This window comes from Mobula birostris, chromosome 4 (assembly GCF_030028105.1).
Source record: "Mobula birostris isolate sMobBir1 chromosome 4, sMobBir1.hap1, whole genome shotgun sequence".
NCBI classification, from domain to species: domain Eukaryota; kingdom Metazoa; phylum Chordata; class Chondrichthyes; order Myliobatiformes; family Myliobatidae; genus Mobula; species Mobula birostris.
In genome coordinates this window covers 168,037,472-168,059,870 of record NC_092373.1, presented here as the reverse complement: position 1 = coordinate 168,059,870, position 22,399 = coordinate 168,037,472, and the positions used below count along the sequence as shown (strand labels likewise).

The 22,399-nt window shown below is 40.0% G+C and overlaps 1 protein-coding gene across 2 annotated transcripts in view; it reads right to left on the bottom strand.

Annotated features, from left to right (window-relative positions):
• The window catches only part of ccser1 (coiled-coil serine-rich protein 1), a 1,437,348-nt gene that overhangs the window by 46,411 nt on the left and 1,368,538 nt on the right, over window positions 1–22,399 (bottom strand). The window contains exon 11 of one of the 2 annotated variants that reach the window (XM_072256434.1): window positions 10,305–13,360. The exons of the other annotated variant lie outside the window; for it this stretch is intronic. The gene's annotated coding sequence lies outside the window, so the exon portion shown is untranslated. Of the gene's footprint in view, window positions 1–10,304; window positions 13,361–22,399 lie in introns of those variants that run through there. 2 annotated transcript variants of the gene reach the window in all.

The following is a 22,399-nucleotide window of genomic DNA, read 5'->3' as shown; positions in this document are numbered from 1 at the left end:
GTGAAGATTGATTGCAATGTTTGACCAACAACTCCATTATCTCTGTGATTACATGAAAGGATGAAGATGAATTGGATGAACCTTGATCTTTTCACATAAGTGGACACATATGCACATATTGTTCATTTGTGGTCATCACTGGGAGCAAGCTGCATTATTGGACAGGATAATTACAAAGTAATTGCTGCAACACCATTGGCTCAATGAAGTTATTTGTCAAATTGTGCCATCCCAATATTTACCTACCACTCACCTTTTATTGTGGTCCTGAGACTGCAGATGCCAGAATTCCGGAGAAACACAAAAGGAGCTGGAGGAACTCTATAGGTCAGGGGGCATCTAAAGAGGGAAATGAACTGTCAATCCTTTTGTGTTGAGAACCTTCATTGGGACTCAACAGTTCCCCATGCACATGTGGCTTCGTTTGTTTCACAGTGATTGGCATGGAAATCCATGTCGATGGTTCACAATTGTATGGTTTTAAGAGATAAGCTCCATCCTAATGTGTGCAACTTCTAATCCTGAGAAGAACTAATCATCTAGACTAGAGGTTCCCAACCTCTTTTTATGCCATGGACCAATACCATTAAGCAAGGGGTCTGTAGACCACATGGAACAATACAATCCAGGAACAGATTCTTCAGCCCACAATGTCAGTATTGGCTACAATGCTAACTTAAACTAGTCCTATCCACCTTCGCATGGTTCATGTTGCTTCATTTTCAGTTTTTATGTAAGGTTTCAACCTAAGACATCAATAATTCCTTTCCCCTACAGATGCTGTTCAACCAGCTGAATTCCTCCAGCAGATTGAGGAGCTTCTGCAATCCCTTGTATTTCCCTCAGTTCCCTGACTCTTCATTTGCTTGTCCAACTGCTTTTAAATCATATTATCGACTCTGCTTTACCCTGTCAGCATGGTCCAGGCACTTACAGCGCTGTACTGTATGTGAAAAAAAATCTTGTAAATCTCCTTTAAACTTACCCTCTCTCACCTTAAGTAATATCTTCTAGTATTTGACATTTCCACTCTTGGAAAAAAGACTCGCTTCTGCTATTAATGCACCCCACATTTTATCTGTTTTGTCCAATCTCTCCTTATAGTTCTAATCAGGGCACCATCCTCTCCTGCACTCTCTCTAAAGCTTTCATCCTGATGAACCTCCTTTGCATTCTCTGGTGCACCATGGTACTGTAGTGGTTAGTGTGATGGTATTACCACTCGAGGCATTGGAGCTCAGAGTTCAATTCCATACGGACTGTAAGAATTTTGTATGTCCTTCCTGTGAGTGGGTTTCCTCTGGCAGCTCTGGTTTCCTCCCCAAGTCTAAAGACGCACTGGTTAGCAGGTTAATTGGTCATTGTTAATTGTCCGGTGATTAGGTTGGGATTAACTAGGTGGGCTGCTGGGTTGAGCAGCTTATTGGGCCAGAAGGGCCCATTCCATGCTGTATGTTAAAATAAAAAGTATGCACAATATTCCAAATCTGAATGGGAATGGGAGGTAGAATTGAAATTGGATCACTGAGAGATCCCACTTTTTCTGGTGGGTGGAGTGTAGATGCTCGGTGAAGCGGTCTCCCAATCTACATCAGATCTCATCGATATATATAAGAGGCCACACCAGGACCACCGGATACAGCAGATGACTCCAACAGACACAGTGAAGTGACATCTCACCAGGAAGGACTTGGGACCCTGAATAGCAGTGAGCGGGGATATGTAGGGGCAGGTGTGGCACATGTCCCACTTACAATGATAAGTAGCAAGAGGGAGATGAGTGGGAGAGGACGAAAGGGCAAGGGAGTCATGTAGGGAGCGATCTCTGTGGAAAGCAGAAAGTGGAGGGGGAGGGAAAGGTGCTTGGTGGTAGGATCCTATTAGAAACGGTGGAAGTTGTGGAGAATTGTGTGCTGGTCACAGAGTCTACTGGGGTGGTAGGTCAGGACAAGAGGAACCCTAGCCCAAGTCAGGGTGGCGGGAGGATGGGGCGAGGGAAGACGTGTGAAATGGAAGAGATGCAGGTGAGGACAGTGTTGCTGGTGGAGGAAGGAGACGGCCTTTCGTTGAAGAAAGAGGACAGCTTATTAGTTCCATGTGAGGCATCACATCATTTGTGAGTCTGTTGGGGTCATCTGTTGCATCTGGTGCTCCTGGTGTGGCCTCCTGAATATCGCTGATGCCTGATGTAGATTGCAGTACCACTTCACCGAGCATCTACACTCCATCTGCCAGAAAAAGCGGGATCTCCCTTTGTCCACCCATTTCAATTCTACTTCCCATTCCCTTTCCAACATATAAGTCCATAGCCTCTTCTACTGCCATGATGAGGCTACACTCAGGTTGGTGGAAAAACACCTTGTATTCTGTCTGGATAGCCTCCAACCTGATGGCATGAACATAGATTTCTCAAACTTCTGGTAATTGCCACACACACACCCCCAACTTCACCATCCCCATTTGCTTCCCTCTCTCAACTTATCTCCTTACTTGGCGTTCACCTCCCTGGTGCTCCTCCCCCTCCCCTTTCTTCCATGGTCGTCTACCCTCTCCCAGCAGATTCCCCCTTCTCCAGCCCTTTATCTCTTTCACCTTTCAACTTCCCATCTCTTCACTTCACCCCTCCCCCTCTCCCAGTTTCCCCTATCACCTTGCACTTCTTTATCCCCTCCCCCCACCTTCTTGCTCTAACTTCTCATCCTTTTATTCCAGTCCTGATGAAGGGTCTCCGCCTGAAATATCGACTGTTTAATCTTTTACATAGATGCTGCCTGGCCTACTGAGTTCCTCCAGCATTTCGTATGTGTTGCTTGGATTCCCAGCATCTGCAGATTTTCTCAACACAATGAAGCCTTACTATTCTGCATTTTGGATTTATTTATTCACTTTAATTTTAATTCCAAAGCTGTAATGTTGGAAACTAAATATGCAAGGTTTCACAGAAACAGAGCTGTGGATGGTGGTCCAACAGCTTGGTCTTCCACCATGATGCCCACTTTTCGAAAACATCACTTGGGTAACGTGTAAGATTCTGCTGATGTGTACCTAATCTATGGAAAGTAATGAAGAAATTTGCTGTCAAGGCATGATAAATTGTTTTTGATTGATCATTCTTGCATCAGCTTGCATCACTCTGTTGCTTGAACATCTATGAATACAGGTGTTGAATTTTGGAAGAGGTGAAGCTGCAACTGTGACTTAAAATAAGAAACTCATCCAGACCATTTAAAACATCTCCAAGACAGTTATCATATATCATTTTATTAAATACAGTTTTTTTTTCTGAACAAATGTTTGCCATTTTAAAAGCACTTGGTAGAATTTAGTTAGGACAATCTGTAGTTGCATTTAACTTTAAAAATCTTCAGAATTGACAACTCCAATTGCCAAATGAAAATCATCATTGAGTACGAAACAAAATGTGAAAAGATGTCGCTGTTGAGAATTTAAACACCAGTAATAAATGAGGTAAATGAATAAATACTTACCAATTTAATGTAAACATAAAACAAGATCAATTTAAATTTTCCCCAAATCTAACACAATTTGTTATAGCTGATATTTTCACTGTCCAGATAATTTTTGCATTTAATGACTATTTACTGTCTCTGATTATTGTTCCTGATTTTGTCTTTGATATCATATTGCACATAAATTAAAATAAATCCAAACTTAAAATAATATACCCATTACTATTAGAACAAGGAAATGCTTCTTCTAGAATGCACATTTTAAATCCCACATAAAAAATGTACAAAGACAATGAACTTCAGCAGCCTGGGTCAGATCACTTACCTGACCCTGCAGCACTGAAGAAATGGCTGTCAATTATCATAAACAACCACTTAGAATTACTTATTTAAGTCTCAGAGATGTACAGACTATCCACTGTTCTTTGTCAAATGCATTTTTCATGGTATCCCAGACCTTGACAGCAAGTCTGAAAATATTTACAGCTTCTTTTCACACTCCGGTGATAACGGAGTATAATTCCCTCCCTAAGCTTCTGTGTGTCCATGTGGATCTTGATGAAAGCTTAACAGTTTATATTCATTTTCTACAGTCCATCAAGTTCAGGTCACAAAAAAATAAGACAAAGTACTTTGAATTACTGTTCTCACAATGATCAGTCAGATCATGTTGTACTCCCCCCCTCTTTAACTTTCCCTCCCCATTCCAGAATATATCCATGTGTTGGAGATTTAAAGGTTTGGGGGTCACCTAAAAAAATGCATTTGTCTTGTAAATGTTATGCTTTTAAATGCAGCAAGTAAATGGCAGATTTCTGAATTTATTTTTCCACCATCCAGGTTACTCCTGCCCCCTGCCCTTCTAATATTTTATACTGTAAATATCAATAAGATTCAGAAGGCTTTAATAATTTTATCATTTCAATATTAGTACAGTACCTTAACACTTCAAAGGTATCAATAAAGTGTTTTAAAGAAACCCTGTTTGCTCATCCCACCTTCACCCTGAGGTAAGACTTGAATCTGCCACATTTCTGTTACTTGTCAAAAGCAGACATCAATACATAGACTTCAAAGACAGACAACATTCTTTCAGCATTGTTAATATCTACTTTGTGCAGAGCACCGTTCAATTCCTAACACAAATCAAAGTGTCTCAGAGAGCTGAATAATTTGAAACTGCTCTTGTTCCTGCTGTTTCCTCCCTCCTCATGGAGAAAAGAAAAACAATGCAAGAGAAATAAATTGGGCCTTGCAATACAAGTAGTGACTATGGTGATATCAGCTATCTCTGAAATATTGAGATGTGCCCCACCAGCATGCAAAAATGGAGGATGCTGTTGAAAACAACAGTTTCAAAAAATTGCACATATTGTATATTAAGCTCATAAAATATCTCAGCTAACAATATATATTAACTGTGCTTTAGCAGTGATGCATTGAAATAAATATACCACAGCAGTAATTATCTCAGGTGTGCCACAGTCTCCTTCAAAAGAGTAGTGCATTTAATCCTTTGAGTACTATTTTAATCTTTATTCTCTCTGTCCCATATATAGATATTTTCACGTTTGTTTTTTTTTCCAAAGAACAACGCTTAGGAATTTATCCCTGGTTGCATTTGCAAAAAATGACACCCATCTGACTCATTCTGTTTTAAAATATGCAGTCAATGGAATGAAAATTTGGAACTAGAGTGTGTACAGTCAACCCTGAAGTGCGCATTTGGCACCATAAGGCAAAGAGTACCTTCTAGATGAATACGGGTGCCTTATGGTTGTTATGGCCATTAATAATTGCCTTCAAGGCTAAGAGAGATGGATGTTAGGAGAATCTCGGGTTTTGGGATTCAGGCATGCTGAAACTGCAACAAACACAATCTTATTGAATAGTACAGACTAGAGCTGGCTGATTGGAGGGAAAATGTCTAATCAGTGTCTCATTAGGGTCCAATTGTAGCACAGAGATGATGCTTGCATATGCATACATTCAGAAGCTGAACCTCATGTCAACGTTGACTTAATTCCTGAGGCGAACAAGAGGATAGGCCAACACCACCATTTGTGAAATAAAGGTTCCCCAGCCTACCCTACCGTACAGCACTGTCCTCTTGCATTTATTGTCCTTGATGCAATCCTGGAAAATATGATCCACCTCTCCCGATGATGAAATTTGCTGATAATTAAAGTCACCACTGCATTCAAGCTAGCAGAACCTGCTGAAAAGGGAGTTTGAAGATCAAGTCCTTAAATCTAGCACAAAATTCATAGTCTATCAGGCAGGAGGGAAAGCCTCAACTCTGTACACTTTTGAGACACTGACAATCTAAACCTGCCACTCAAAGCACCAGAGAGAAATCATTCAATGCTGTCTCCGCAAAATCCTCTACATGCATTAGCAGGGAAGTAAAATAATGTCGGTGCCCTTCTCGGACGAGTATCCCCATCACTGAGTTCCCAATTACTCTCTGTTCTCTCCAATAGGCATTCAACATTATTCACATGCCCAACACCAGACCCCTGAACCAGGCACACTATCCTAAACTTTTTCATGGCAACACTCTCCAGCTGAACAGAAGAAAGGATTCAGGCTCTCCTTGAAAGCCAGTAACTATCGCCATTATCTTTTTGGAATCTCTAACCAATGAATAGGTAGTGGAAGGAGCCTACTAACTCCCAAGCTTCCAGTTTCTCTTTTGTGCCCAGTGTTCCCACAATATAAACAGGGCAAATTTGACACTAACAAGATCTGACATGGTTATATTCTTTAGCAATCTGAAAGTGTTATTTTCATCATTAAACAGAACAGACAGTTTAACTCTGTCAATCTGAATTGGGCTCTAACCTACTGCATTATCCATCGTCACTATTTATAAGAGGCACATGATCTGCAAACTGGCAGATTAATTCAGTACTCAAAGCATTAATTGACCATTTGACATTTAGAGAACATTTCAGTTTGATGAAAAATACCAGAATGTCAGATTAACAGAAAATCAAAAATCCAAACTCTGCAGAAATATAAACTGAGAAAAGCAGATGGGTGCTCAAGCATTTGTAGAACATTTCTTTAAGTAAACAACCGTGTTAACTGAGAAAACTTAGGAGGGCTAAAGCTTCCTTAAAGGGAGTGAATAGAAAGCCATCTCACTAACACATTACACATTTGTATGATAACGATGGCAGCTGGAACGTCTGGATTATAATACTTATTAGTTGATATTTAAAAGCAAACAAATCTCAGGTGGCACAGTAGCATAGCAGTGAGTGTAACACCATTACAGCGACAGCGACCTGGGTTCAATTCCCACCTTTGCCTGTGAGGAGTTTGTACTTCTTCCCCCCAACCCCAACCCCCTGTGATCGCATGGGTTTCCTGCAGTTGCTCCGATTTCCTTCCACATTGCAAAAACATATGGGGTTAGTAAATTAATCGGTCATATGAGTGTAATTGGGCAGTGTGGGCTCATTGGGCCAGAGGGCTTATTACCATGCTTTATGTCTAAATTTTAAAAAAAAGTATGTTTTAACTCTAGATGTTAAAAACATCCAGCTAAATTTACTTCACTTTAAAGACAAAAGGGAGTTTGGGCAGGGGGTTTAACAAGTGGCAATTTGATATCACTAATATTATGCCTTTGCCCAAAATAATAAGGAATTCCAGGTGTATGAGCAGAACTGTGTGCAGTGTCATCTGAACTAATACCTGCATCTGCATCTCCAAGACACTATCAATAGACAGGACATCACTGAACTCCATCACTGTGTAGCTCAAAGTTAATAATTTCCTCCCTTCAATATTAAAGTTTGGTCTAATTATATAATCACCATATTGGACACCAAAATTTCTGTCAATTAAACAAACCATGTGATCCATAGAAGAAAATGGAAAATATTATGTGGCATCTGGGGACATATTTTAGAAAATTTAAAGATTATGCAGTTACAATCAAATCTCTTTAAATCTAAATGATAACGTGGTAGTTGAAAGTTATGCCTAATGTAGTTATTAGTTTCCATAATGTCACTGTTTATTTGCACAGAGGAAATATCTGGAGCTCCTCAGCAGTGATGGCAAGTTCACAATGTGCCCACTTTCATCTCTTTCCTGAAGGTGTCAAGGATGCAAATGGGAATTAGAAAAACTGAAGATGGAATGAATGATCTCAAAAACCTTTCATGTTGTAGCAGCCACCTCAGGATTCAGTCCCTGTGTAACAGGCCATAGACTATTCAATGTCTGTTCCAACAAATTGCCTTTGAAATTTTGTTCTGAAGTTCATCAATTTAAATAAGAAAATCTATCTCTGCCTTAGATAATTGAAGTCATATTTTATTCCCTCCTCTCAAATGTAATAGAGAACACATGGGAATCAAAATATTGAACATTAATGGTGGAAATCTGCTTTTAGTCAATTGTTAATCTCTTGTATTCTACCAATAAGAAGCTGCTGAAGTAAATTCCCCATCTACTGAATATTGTGCCATACAATTAAAGATATAAAAAGGTACCATTTTCTATGAAATATATAAATCAGTACAAATTCAATTGTGTTTAAAGAAATATATTAGGCTTCCTTGCTATAAAACATTAACTTAGAAGAAAAGAAGTTTGTGGTTACTGCTACTAGGTGTTGTTTGCAAACTGCCTTCAAGTAAATATCTGGCATCACCTCAAGCTTAACACAACAACCAACCCCATAAGAGGTAGCAGGACCTGCACTAAATGTATATTCAACATCAATAAGGCAACTCTCATTGAGAAGATACTTATCCTCGGCTTTCACCCACCAGCACGTTTTGGCATTGGGTAAGTGGTATCTTCTTGGGATAAGCCCAAGTAGAACAAAGATTATTTGAGCTAATCCTTGCCATTTTGAGTACTCTCCATTAGACATAAGACTGGACTGAGCTACAAACTAAGTAGAATTTTAATTCTCCCAATGAGCTTCGTTATCCATAATGTAAATTAGTGGTGAACAATTAACCTCAACAGATGGCTTTCAAAAAGTTTGTATTATCTGTTGCTATGCCTACCATCTTTAAGTACCCGCACTTGCCTTTGTTCTGTTCATATTTATATGTTGAACAATTTCCAGTATTATTGTACTCTCTTGCAGTCTGAATGAATAAATATCTTCTTCTATTGTTGTTATCTCACCTCAGTATTCTATTTTAATGCATTTCCACCATATTGCTCTGATTTTGGAAACTGTGTATTTTTATTATTACAGATCCAATTTAGGCAAAAAACTAATTACTTGGCACAGCTGCACTCAGGTCTCCAGCTCCTTTGGTGACTTATTGTTATGTTGTAGTATTGGAACAAAACACTATTCTCAGAAATATAGGAAAACATGCAGTTACAATCAATTATTGCTATTTTGTGCCACTTCTATTCAAGAAGATTAAAGCCATCTCCCAACAAAGTTGCTCATGTCTCTTTCAAACCTATAGTGTCTTTGAGATAGTATAGTGCTGCATTTAAATACAACAGCAAAATTTATTTACTGATTTACTGATCACAGCAATGCCTGTTCATACATGAGAGTTCCTCCCTCTCAACCATCTGGCAGCTGTTAAATGTGATTCAACCACAATAACAATGCACAAGCAAATGATTGCAGATGCTGGAAGTCTGAAGCTTGAAAAAAAATACAGAAAGATCTGGAAATGTATGCCAGGTCAAAAACCCTGCATCAAGACTGAGAGAGGAGCAGGGTGATGGCCTGTTGAACGAGGATGGCGGGGTGGGGGGGTGAATTGATGAAACAGGAGCTCAAGGTGATAGGTGGACTGAGGAAGGGCGAACAATGATGGGCAAGTTTTACCAGGAAGGGAAGGAAAAGGGGTGAGCGTGAAAATATGTCAGCCATTAAAGATAGAGATAAGGAAAAACTGCTTCTCCCGGAAGGCTGTTATCTTTCAATTTCTTTTTAGGAGCTCTATGGAGGTTCAGTCACTGGCTGTATTTAAGGCTGTGATGGGACGCTGTTTGGTTCGTAGAAAAGACAATGATTAGGGAGAATAGGTGGCCAAGAATCGGCTCAATCATGAGGTTGAGTGGCTGCTTTCAAAACGCACACCTTCCTATTACTTATATCTTCCATTTTTATGTGTGAAGTGTAAATCTCAAAGGGATCTCAGATGACTGTGAATAGATATACTAAATAGATTTGGAGAAGTATACTCAGGATAAAGTTCAAAAAAATAATATTATGAAACTCATTAAATAGCAGTGTACTCAAGCAAGCTGGGTAAGATGGAGATTTTGGAGATTTGACAGGATATCATAAAGCACATACTGTACATAGAGAAGATTAAGGTTTCTGCAATTAGAGGGTGAAAATTAAAATGGATATAAACTAAGTTAAGAAGGATGAAAACAGAGATTTAAGGCAGTTTCCCAGAGCAGCTGCGTTCTATGTTTAGTTAGGTTCACAGAGCAATCAATAATTTCCGAACCACCCAGGGGTAACAATGCTAAATTTGCCATTAATACAAAAGTGTAGTGTTGGTTCCTTAATAAGCTAAGGGGTAATTTTATTGTGGGAATATGTGCTAACAACAGGGCCAGCAGGCCTAAGATGATGGTTTGAATTAAGAATAAGAGCAATTAAACTCTGAATAGAAGTAGACAGTGTTATGAAACAGAAATAATATCTGGAGTAACATACATAAAAGTTGCTGGTGAACGCAGCAGGCCAGGCAGCATCTCTAGGAAGAGGTGCAGTCGACGTTTCAGGCTGATACCCTTCGTCAGGACTTAAACGGCCTGAAACGTCGACTGCACCTCTTCCTAGAGATGCTGCCTGGCCTGCTGCGTTCACCAGCAACTTTTATGTGTGTTGCTTGAATTTCCAGCATCTGCAGAATTCCTGTTGTTTGTGTTTTTAAATAATATTTGGAGTGGTGGTCAAAAAGGTAACACTTTTTGTTGATAAGACTGTAAAGAAAATCAGTAAATGTTTCATTTTATTACAAAAGATATAAAATATAAAAGACATGTTGTAATGTCAGGTCACACAAAATATCAGAAAAAGATTTTAGACACAAGGCATTCTTCAGATGCTGGAAATCCGGAGTAAAACACACACACAAAATGCTGGAGGAACTCAGCAGGTCAAGCAGCATCTATGGAAAGGAATAAAGATTCATCACTTTAGGCAGAGACCCTACATCAAGACTTTAGGGATTAAAGTCCTTTGATGAGACCCCTCATCAGGACTAGATCTCAGTTTGCTTATGCTCTATAGTTTAGAAAGATATAAAACCTCAGGGGGTACTGCAGAGATTGACTGAGAAGTTACCGGATGGTAAAAAATGTATGGGGTTATTCAACCCACGGTCTGAGATAATGGGATGAAAGTGTTTACAGTTATGAAATGAGACAGGTATACAAAAAGTAAGCCATTTGTGTTAATTGGAGGTGAATGGGAGTCATCAAATTCAAAACAAATGTGAGAACTGTGGATCAGAGAACATCTCTCTGAGCAGAGAATATTCATTTCGGGACCATGGTGGAAGGAAGCGTTCCCTAGACTTGCCTTAACACCTGCTTGTGGTAGAAAGCAATGGATAGTAATGTGTAAGCTTCCTGGAATTGGTTGTCACTGAACTACCAGAGAGTGTTAGACTAGGTTTGTTAAGGAAGCAAAAACAGAAAAGAATCTACTTACAAGCATAATAAATTCAATATATTTCTGTGGAAAATCAAACAAGAAATTATCATCGATTTCTTTATCCCAAGGTAGGGGAGTCTGAAACTAGTTTTAAGATGAGAGAGAAGAAATTTTACAAGGATCTGAAAGGCAGGGTTTTTCCACACAGAGTATAGTAATGAGCAGCCAGAGGAAGTTGTAGAGGCCAGTATAATTACAATGTTTAAAATACACTTGGGCAGGGACATGGATAAGAAAGTTATGGAGAACTATTGGCCAAATGGGGAAAAATGGGACTAACTCAGATTGACATCTTGATTGGTATGGATTGAAGGGAATTTTCATGCTGTATTGCTCTAAGACTTGTAGAATGAGACGAGGAAGAGAGATCAGAGCACAGTTAATTGTAGGATGAGATGTAAGAATGTAAGGGATGGAATGAAGAATAGACAACATAATGCCTTGAGCCTGTTTTGCTACTAAATAAGATCAATGCTGATTTGACCTTGAACTTAACCATAATTCATTTTCCCATATAACTTCTTTTCAGATTAATGTAGGTGGGGGATTGGAGAATGCTGGAACACAGTACATTTACTCAATTCCAGCTATCTATTCTAGAGACAGCTTCCTCATTCAGTTCAAACTCAATGTATATCGATTGATAATGATGGACATACTGTAAGAATTTTCCTTAGTTCTAGTGGACATAAAATAGGAAAGACAAGTAAAGACACATAAAGCACGGCTGTCTTAACAAACATAAAAACAAAATCACTTTTTGGTAATTCAATTTTTGAGCCATTTCAATGCTTGTTTTAGAAAAAAAATGAGCAATTCATATCTTTTCAACTGTTATTTTCAGCACTGTGTCATTCAATTAAAGAAAACTCCTACACATTTTCAGCCTCATTTTCACGGTATGAAACATAAATAGCTTTCTTTTTTTAATCTTGTCCCCAATAAAAGTCACCAGGTTGAAAATGGAACATGAAACTTCAGGGAAATGGCTTTAACTGGAGGAAATACTTCTCCTTTCAATGTCCTGCGCCATACAAAGCTGACACATTGACAGTGACAACAATCCTTTCATTCATAATCCACGAAAGACATACCTTCTTGCCTTGTTGAATCAAAAGATTTAGTAACAAAATAAGTTGACATTTCTCATCACCAAAGCATGCCATCTTGTGAAATCCACATCCAGAAAATGCAAGGTTAATTTTTAACATGCTTTCTTTTTTCTATAAGAAGTTTCCACATACAAATGCATTTTAGCTATTAAAACATTCATTTCTATTTCTTGTAAATGATACAGCCAGGGACTGCCTAATAGTATAGTGTTAGCACACATGGAATGAGATTCCACTGGCCAGCACAATCACAGAGAACCATACAGCATAGAAAGAGACCTTTTGTGCCATCATCCCTGTACTGTATCCTTAAAAAAATCAATGCAACTGTTTCAGCTCTCTTTCCCTTTCTCTCAAATGAAATATACCACTCATAACCTCATCTCAGTTAGTTTAAGGTTCCCATGGAAAATGGCTTTTTATCTTTTTGGGTAGAAATAGTAATGAAAAAACCTGTGAAATCTTGGAAAATGTGGGAGGCAGCAGCGTGGAAAGGCTTCATGAGTTTCCCAAGTGCATTCTCCCTTGGTACCTGGGTGAAGTTCTACAGAAGCAGCTATGAGACTTGTACTTCGTTCTCTGGCCAGCAGTTGTTTTTAGCCATCTTTCTGACCCAGAGCCTGCAGGTCAGAGGTGTATAGACTGTGCTGAAGAAAAACATTCTTTCTACTGTACATGTGCAAGGAGAGAGGCCCACGAGGAGGCTGTCCAAGGCGTCCGACGAATACAGACTGCTGCCTGGGAAGGGGTAGCTTTTCCTTCCGACTTTTTGTCAATTCTGAGACTTCTTCTGCATTGACCACAGCCTTGACTTTACTCTGCAAGGGACTCCTGCATGATCTGTTGCTCTGAATATTTTGTGCCTGTTCTACTGAAGGATTTTCCACCCCGCCATTGAGTGACTTGAACGCTCGTCCAGCTTCCTGCAATTTCTGGTTCTGTCCAGTTAAGGTGCTTGAAACTTGACAAGACTTAATCTCACAGGCAGCTGCCTGCCCAGGTGATGAGTATTTACATGGGTCCTCTGTGTGTATAGGTACTGATCTTCTGTCCCTTGTGTTGAAAGTTAGGTTCACAGTTCGATTTAGATGTGAAACCTAGGGCAAGAATACAAAGAAATCACTGCTAGAAACTGGCAGTTGACACATTGTGCAGAGTTCATATACAAATACTTAAACATATAGGGGTAAAAATGTGTTCTCAGTGGGGTACCTTCAGTCACCCCCAGCAGACATCATACACTACAATATATAGCATTTTCAAAATTTACTGTTATTGAAGCTTGCATCTCTTTTTTGAAGTGGAAAACAATATATCAAGGTCAAACTGAATTTATTGTCCAAGTAAGTATATATCACCGTATACTATCTTGAGGTTCATTTTCCTGCAGGCATTTACAGGAAAATAAAAAAAATTATAGAAATTATGAAAGACTACACATAAAAAAAGACAGACAAATAACCTGTTATAGAGTCATACAGTATGGAAACAGGCCATTCAGCCCAACTGATCTATGCCTACCAAGAATTCACATCCAAGCTATTCCCATTTGACTATGTTTGATTCACATCCCTCTAAACCTTTCCTATCCAAGTGCCTTTTGTTAATATACCTGCCTTGGCGACTCCCTCTGCCAGTTCATGCATATACATACCACTCTCTTGGTTAAAAAGTTGCACCTCAAGTTCTCAGCAAATTGTTCCCCTCTTACCCTAAACCTTTGACCTCTAGCTCTTGATTCCCCAAGTTTCAGAAGAAAGACTGAATACTTTCATTCTATCTGTCCCTCTCATAATTTTATGCACCTCCATAAGATCACCCATTATTCTTCCATGCTCCAGTCAACAAACTCCCCACCTGCTCATCCTCTCTCTATTATTCATTCCCTTAAGTCCTGGCAACCATTTATGTTTTTTATCCTAAGCAACTGAAGATGAATTTCTCTATTCCATTTTTCCAAGGGATATTTATTTACAATAATTTCAGTACCAAGTCGATCAATGATTTGGTTCAATTATCTTAAAATATAATGGAAAAAATTAGGTCATTACAAGATTAAAATCAAAAAGACTGAAATTACTCAACAGATCAGGCAGAGAGAGAAACAGTGTTAACATTTCAGCTATGAATCTTCATTGATCCAATTCTGGTGAAAGGTCATAGATGCAAAACATTAACTCTTTCTACATAGTCTGACTGACCTGTGGAGTATTTCCAGCATTACCTTTATTTAAATTCAAAAATTCAACATCCTTGGTTCTCGTCTCTATCTGGATGTTAGACAAGTTTGTACCACTGTATTAAAAGTCTGAGGGAAGGCACAATTCTAATAGCTTTACAACAACTTCTTGACATTTCAGACCTGTGTCACTTGATGCATTATCCACAGTGCCCTTGCAGCTGTGCCAGAACCTTACATCTTCAAGATCTAATACAGTGGATAGAGCCCAGTATCCATGCTGACAGCTGAGTGCTGCTTTGTCCTCATCTTAAGTTGACCCTGGGGCTTTCTTCATCTGCTGCGTAGCCATCCCTCAAAATAAATGGGTCAGTTCACCAACAAAAGAAATAAACTTTTTCAATGAGCTGTGTAGTACAAGCATATTGTAGATCTGTTAGTCACAGTTAATGCATTAACACCAGGAGAAACGCAGATATTATCAGTGATCTGTCAAGATCATTATATTTATTTACCTCTTTTGTCCAGTCAAACCCAATAATTCTCTTCAACTAGCTTGCCCGATCATTTAGCTGTTTTGAGTTATATATGTTATTTTTTAATTCAGAAAGGTACTGACAAGAAGCATCAGTGTGAATAATTGTAGCAGTCTGATTGCACAACTGAGAGATTGAAGTTTCCACATCAATTAGCCTGGCAAAAATAAGATACTTCTCCAGTTAATACATAGACTTGCACTTCAATTTGGGTCAGCAAGTTTGATTTTCTAATTTCTTTGTATATAACCTCAAATGTTTATTGAATCTTTAATGTAACTGTGCAAAGGAGTCAAAAATGAAGGATAAATTAATGTATTGTCTTGAATGATCCGAGGTGCACTCCAGTCACATGGAAAGCCTCAAGCTCAACAGTGGACACAGAGTGCTCCTTCTCCAGGTTATACTGATGGCTTCATCTTTATACAGACAATCAGCACAATAAATACCATTGCTGTTTCAACTGGGCTTGTCTCAAAGCCATGCGTGGATGCAATTCAACTCACCTTTTGTGAACTTATTAAGAAATGTCCCTATTGATTGAAAATAGAGTTAATTTACTTCAATAGGTAAGGGCAACTATACAATTCCATTCCTGTTCAAATCCAAACCTACAGTACCTCTTTGGCATTCAGAGATCTAAAACGCGTCTGAGATTAAAAGTACAAAAAGCAGAAACTTTGTACTTTCTCCCCCAAGCAATCTTACAAATTATGCAAGAATCATGCTGTAAAATATCCCCCTTTCAGCCAAATTAGAGAAGAATGAGCCTAACTTTCCAAAATTATGGTTCCTCAGAACAATGTAAATGACAAGACACAAAATATTAAAGCACTAATGACCTTGCTGTATGACTCATTAAGCTAATATTGACCTTAAATATTGTTAGCAGCATCATAAATTAGTGTTTTATTCAAACAGTGAAAGTTCAAGATCATTGCTGATTCCTTACATCCTTTAATTAAACATGCATAATTTTCAACTTGTAATGAAGATATCTTATGATCATTTAAATAAGTTTTTATGCATCTGCAATTAGTGTAGTCTTTTCATCTGCCTACAGTATAAATTGGCATTAATGTCATAGTCTACCAGTTATTGGAAAATATTAAGTTATCTGTGCTGGCAATGCATGGCATATTTTACTTCTTGAAAATTATTATGCTTATGTATGTTACATTTCCAAATTCTGGTCAATTTGTTAATGATGAACCTGACATGATCATCAGATTTCATCTCATACAGAGTAAGTATCATGTTAAGTATCAGGTGTTGGCGTGTGGCCAAGTGGTTAAGGCGTTTGCCTAGTGATCTGAAGGTCACTAGTTCGAGCCTAGGCTGAGGCAGCATGTTGTATCCTTGAGCAAGGCACTTAACCACACATTGCTCTGCGACGACACTGGTGCCAAGCTGTATGGGTCCTAATGCCCTTCCCTTGGACAACATCGGTGGTGTGGAGAGGGGAGATTTGCAGCATGGGCAACTGCTGGTCTTCCGTACAACCCTGCCCAGGCCTGCGCCCTGGAAACCTTCCAAGGCGCAAATCCATGGTCTCACGAGACTAACGGATGCCTATAAAAGGGTCATAGAGTCATAGATTCTGACAGCATGGAAACAGGCCCTTTGGTCCAATTCATCCAAGCCAAAATCATTTAAGAAGGATTTGTATGGTCTTAGTGGGATATTGGCCAAGCTGTGTGGGCACTGTGGTCAGCATACACTCATTGGGTCAAAGGGCCTGTACCTGAGCTGCATCGCTTTATGAGTCTGACTAAAATATAATCCAGCAGCCCAGTCGGCAGCGGAAGCAGAGCTTAGCGACGAGGTTTCTCACAGGTCAGCGTTTCTCACAGGTTTAAAAGGAGAGCATCGCAGGTGCATGGGGACATTCCGGTGGCCCAATCAGTGGCAGAAGTAGAGCACAGCAATGAGGTTACTTGCAGGTCAGCAATGCTTGTTTAAAAAGAAAGCTTTGTAGGCTTCCAGGTTTACTCCTGTGGCCCAATCAGTGGTGGGAGCAGAGCACAGCGAATTAAATAAAAGTACAGAAGGGACAAGCAGGATATCCATTGTTGGGACTTGGTCAGTGGGACTTGGCCAGTGGTGAGAGTAGGAGTATTAGGCATTGGCTCAAAGAAGGCTTTGGCCCAAAGGAGGCATTGGCTAAGTTCCTGTTAAGGTTCCTTTTTGAACTTCTTACTGTACCCAGTGTAGTAAATGGCCATTGTGTGTTCTTCATACCAGATGTCGGAGTCCTGGGAGACCCAGAGTCTCCCAGGGAACTACACCTGTGTGAAATGTGTCCTGCTGCAGCTCTTTGAAGACCGTGTTAGGGATCTGCAGCAGCAGCTGGCTGACCTTTGGCTTGTACAGGAGAGTGAAGAGATGATTGATCAGAGTTACAGGGAAATAGTCACCTCTAACATGCAGGAGGCGAGTAGCTGGGTGACTGTCAGGAGAAATGGAAATGTGAATAGGCAGCTGAGAATGACCCCTGTGGTTATTGCCCTCAATAATACATATACAACATTTGGATACTGTTGTGGCAGATGACCTCCCAGGGGAATGGCATGGAGACCAGTTACTCATACTGAACATAGCTCTGTGGTGCAGAAGGGAAAGAGGGAAATGAGGAGAGCAGTAGTGATAGGGAATGCAATAGTCAGATGAACAGACAGGAGATTCTGTGGATGTGAACTGGACACCCAGATGGTATGTTGCCACAGAGGTGCCAGGCTCAGGGACATCTTGGATTGCATCCACAGAATTTTGCAGAAGGAGGGAGAGCAGCCAGATGTCTTGGCACATATTGGTACCAATGACATAGGAGGAAAAGCAAAGAGGTCCTGAAGAGAGAACTTAGAGCGCTAGGCAGAGAGCTGAGAAGCATGACCACAAGGGTAGTAATTTCAGGATTGCTGCTTGTGCCACACACCAGTGAGGGTAGAAATAGGATGATCTGGCAGAAAAATGTGTGGTTGAGAAGTTGGTGCAAGTGGCAGGGCTTCAGGTTCCTGGATCCTTGGGATCTCTTCTGGGGGAGGTATGACATGTATACAAGTGACAGGTTGCACCTGAACCTAAGGGGGACCAATATTCTCGTGGGCAGGTTTGTCAGAGCTGCTGGCAGGAATTTCAACTAATTTGGCAGAGGGGTGGGAACCAGACTGAAGGGACTCAGGATAGGACAGATGGTTTAAAGGCAAGATAGCGTACAGTCAGACTGTCAGGAAATGCAGGCTGATGATAGGATAAAACTGCAGCCAGCTTAGTGAATATCAGTGTATTCGGGATGCAGAATCAAAAAGAGTAGTAAATACAATACACAAAGTGTTATATCTCAATAGTATAAGAGTATAAGAAACAAGGTGGATGGGACAGATTGTCAGGTGTGATGTTGTGGCCATCGCTGAATCATGGCTGAAGGATGGTTGTAGTTGGGAGCTGAATGTCCAAAGTTACACGTTTTATCGGAGGGATAGGAAGGTTGGCAGAGGGGGTGGTGTGGCTCTGTTGGTAAAGAATGGTATCAAATCAGTAGAAAAATGTGACACAGGATCAGAAGATATTGAATCCTTGTGGGTTGAGTTAAGAAACTGCAAGGGTAAAAGGACTCTGCTGGCAGTTATATTCAGGCCTCCAAATAGTAGCTGGGATGTGGACCACACTTTACAACAGGAGATAGACCAGGCATGTCAAAAGGGCAATGTTATGATAGATTTATAGGAGGTTTATGTCATGGGAGATTTTAACACACAGGTTGATTGGGAAAAACAGGTTGGTAATGGATCTCTCGGGAGTGAGTTTCTTGAATGCCTATGAGATGTTTTTTCTTAAGAGTAGTTTGTCGTTGAGCCTACTAGGGGTCAGATATACTGGATTGGGTATTATATAATGAAACGGAGGCGATTAGGGAGCTTAAGGTAAAAAAAAAACCCTTAGGAGGCAGTGATCACAATATGATAGAGTTCAACTTGAAATTTGATAGGGAGAAAGTAAAATCTGATGTAGCGTTATTTCAGTGGAGAAAAAGGAAATTACAGTGGTATGAGAGAGGAGTTGGCCAAAGTAAATTGGAAGGAGATGTTGGCAAAGCATCAATGGCATGAGCTTCTGGGAAAATTGAGCAAGGTACAGGAAAGATGTATTCCAAAAATGAAGAAATACTCAAATGACATAATAGTATAACCATGGCTGAGAAGGGAAGACAAAGTTAATATAAAAGCAAAAGAGAGGACATACAACAAAGCAAAAATTAGTGGTAAGGTAGAAGATAGGGAAGTTTTAAAAACCTACAGAGTGCAACTAAAAGAATCATTATGAGGGAAAGATGAAATATGAAAGCAAGCCAGCAAACAATATCAAAGTGGACAGTAAAAGCTTTTTCAAGTGTGTAAAACATAAAAGAGAAATGAGAGTAGATATAGGCCTGCTAGAAAATGAGGCTGGAAAAATAATAATGGGTGACGAGGAGATGCAGATGAACTATATCAGGCTTCACTATGAAAGACATGAGCAGTACGCAGATGTTGAAGGGCGTGAGGGAAGAGAAGTGGTTGCAGTTACAATAAGAAGGGAGAAAGAGCTCAAACATCTGAAAGACTAAGAGTACTTAAGTCAGCCGGACCAGATGAACTACAATTTTCGGTTCTGAAAGAGGTAGCAGTAGAGATTGTGGAGTAATTAGAAGTGATTTTTCAAAAATCATTGGCTTTGGCATGGTGCCAGAGGATTGGAAAATTGCATATGTCACTCCACTCTGAGAAAGGAGGAATGCAGCAGAAAGGAAATTACAGAGCAGTTAGCCTGACCTCAGTGGTTGGGAAGGTGTTGGAATCAATTGTTGAGGATGAGCTTATGGAGTACTTGGTGACACAGGACAAGATCGGAAAAAGTCAGCATGGTTTCCTTCAGGGAAAATCCTGCCTTACAAACCTATTTGAACTCTTTGAGGAGATTACAAGTAGGATAGATAAAGGGGATACAATGGATGTTGTACACTTCGACTTCCAAAAGGCCTTTGACAAGGTACCACACCTGAGGCTGCTTATTAAGTTAAGAGCCCATAGTATTACAGGAAAGATAATAGCATGATTGGAAGGAGACAGTGAGTGGAAATAAAAGAATCCTTTTCTGATTGGCTGTCAGGGACTAGTGGTGTTCTGCAGAGATCAGTTTTGGGACCACTTCTTTTTATGCTGTATACCAATGATTTAGATGATGGAATAGACGGCTTTGTTGCCAAGTTTGTAAATGATAAAAACATTAGTGGAGGTAGTGTTGAGGATACAGATAGGCTGCAGAAAGTCTTAGACAGATTAGAAGAATGGGTAAGAAAGTGGCAAATGAAATACTATACAGGTGTCCCCCGCTTTAGGAACTTTCGCTTTATGCCACTTCGCTTTTACGAAAGACTATATTAGTACCTGTTATCACTAACCGAAAGAGGATTTTCACTTTTATGAAAAAAGACGCTCGCTTTAAACTTGTGTTTACCCCGGGAAAGACTACTGTAACCGTGAAACCTTGCGTGGGCAGGTGTGCGTGCATGCGTGTGTGTGCTGATTTTTTTTTCTACAAATCGGTTTTGGCTAAATTTTCCCGATTCTAATAAGTGAAACTACACTGTACATACATTATTTCTACTTCATATAGACTGTGTATTTATCATATAAATCCTGCTTTTACTATATGCTAGTGTTATTTAAGGTTTTATATGCTATTTGGTATGATTTGGTAGGTTATGTTTTTGGGTCTGGGAACACTCAAAAATTTTTCCCATATAAATTAATGGTAATTGCTTCTTCGCTTTACGCCATTTCGGCTTACGAATGGTTTCATAGGAATGCTCTACTTTCGGATAGCGGGGGAAACCTGTATTGGAAAATGCATGGTCATGTATATTGATAGTCGAGATAAATATGCAGACTATTTTCTAAACAGGGAGAAAATCCAAAAATCTGAGATGCAAAGGGACTTGGGGCTCCGTGTGCAGAACATCTGAAAAGTTAACTAGCAGGTTGAGTAGGTGGTGAGAAAGGCAAATGCAATGTTGGCATTCATTTCAAGAAACCAAGAATATAAAAGCAGGCATGTGATTCTGAGGCTTTATAAGGCACTGGTGAGTCTTCACCTTGAATATTGTGAATAGTTTTGGGCTCCATATCTATGAAAAGATGTGCTGGCATTGGAGAGGGTTCAGAAGAAGTTCACAAGGATGATTCTGCTCTGGGGCACTGGGCCTGTACTCACTGGAATTTAGAAGGATGAGGGGGAATTGCATTGAAACTTTTTGAATGTTGAAAGGCTGAGACAAACTAGAAGTGGAAAGGATGTTTCCCATGGTGGAGGTGTCTCGGACAAGAGGGCACAGCTTCAGGATAGAGGGGCATCCATTTAAAACGGGGCGGGTTGGGGGGGGGGAGAAATTTCTTTAACCAGAAGGTGGTGAATTTATGGAATTTGTTAACACAGGCAGCTGTGGAGGCCAGTTCGTTGGGTGAATTTAAGATGGAGATTGATTGACCATGGCATCAAAGGTTATGGGGAGAAGGCCAGGGAGTGAGGTTGAGGAGGGGGAAAAAGGTTCAGCCATGATTGAATGGCATAGCAGTTGATGGGCTATATACTTTACATATACTTCATATTTTATTGTCACCAATTAGTACTAGAACGTACAATCATCACAGCAATATTTGAATCTGCGCTTCACACTCCCCGGATTACAAATATAAAATATTAAAAATAGTTAAAATTAGTAAACATTAAAAATTTAAATTATAAATCATAAATAGAAAATAGAAAAATGGGAAGTAAGGTAGTGCAAAAAAACTGAGAGGCAGGTCGGGATATTTGGAGGGTACGGCCCAGATCCGGGTCAGGCTCCATTCAGCAGTCTTATCATAGTTGGAAAGAAGCTGTTCCCAAATCTGGCCATGCAAGTCTTCAAGCTCCTGAACCTTCTCCCAGACGGAAGAGGGACAAACAGTCTGTTGGCTGGGTGGGCCGTGTCCTTAATTATCCTGGCAGCACTTCTCCGACAGCGTGTGGTGTAAAGTGAATCCACGGATGGAAGATTGGTTTCTGTGATATGCTGTGCCGTGTTCACAATCTTCTGCAGTTTCTTCCTGTCTTGGACAGGACAACTTCCATACCAGGTTGTGATGCACCCTAGAAGAATGCTTTCTACAGTGCATCTATAAAAATTAGTGGGGGTTTTAGGGGACAGGCCAAATTTCTTTAGTTTTCTCAGGAAGTAAAGGTGCTGGTGGGCCTTCTTGGCAGTGAGCTCTGCTTGGTTGGACCAAGTCAGGTCATTTGTGATATTGACCCAGAGGAACTTAAAGCTTTTGACCTGTTCCACTTGCGCACCACCGATGTAAATAGGGTCGTGCGGTCCGCTACTCCTTCTGAAGTCAACA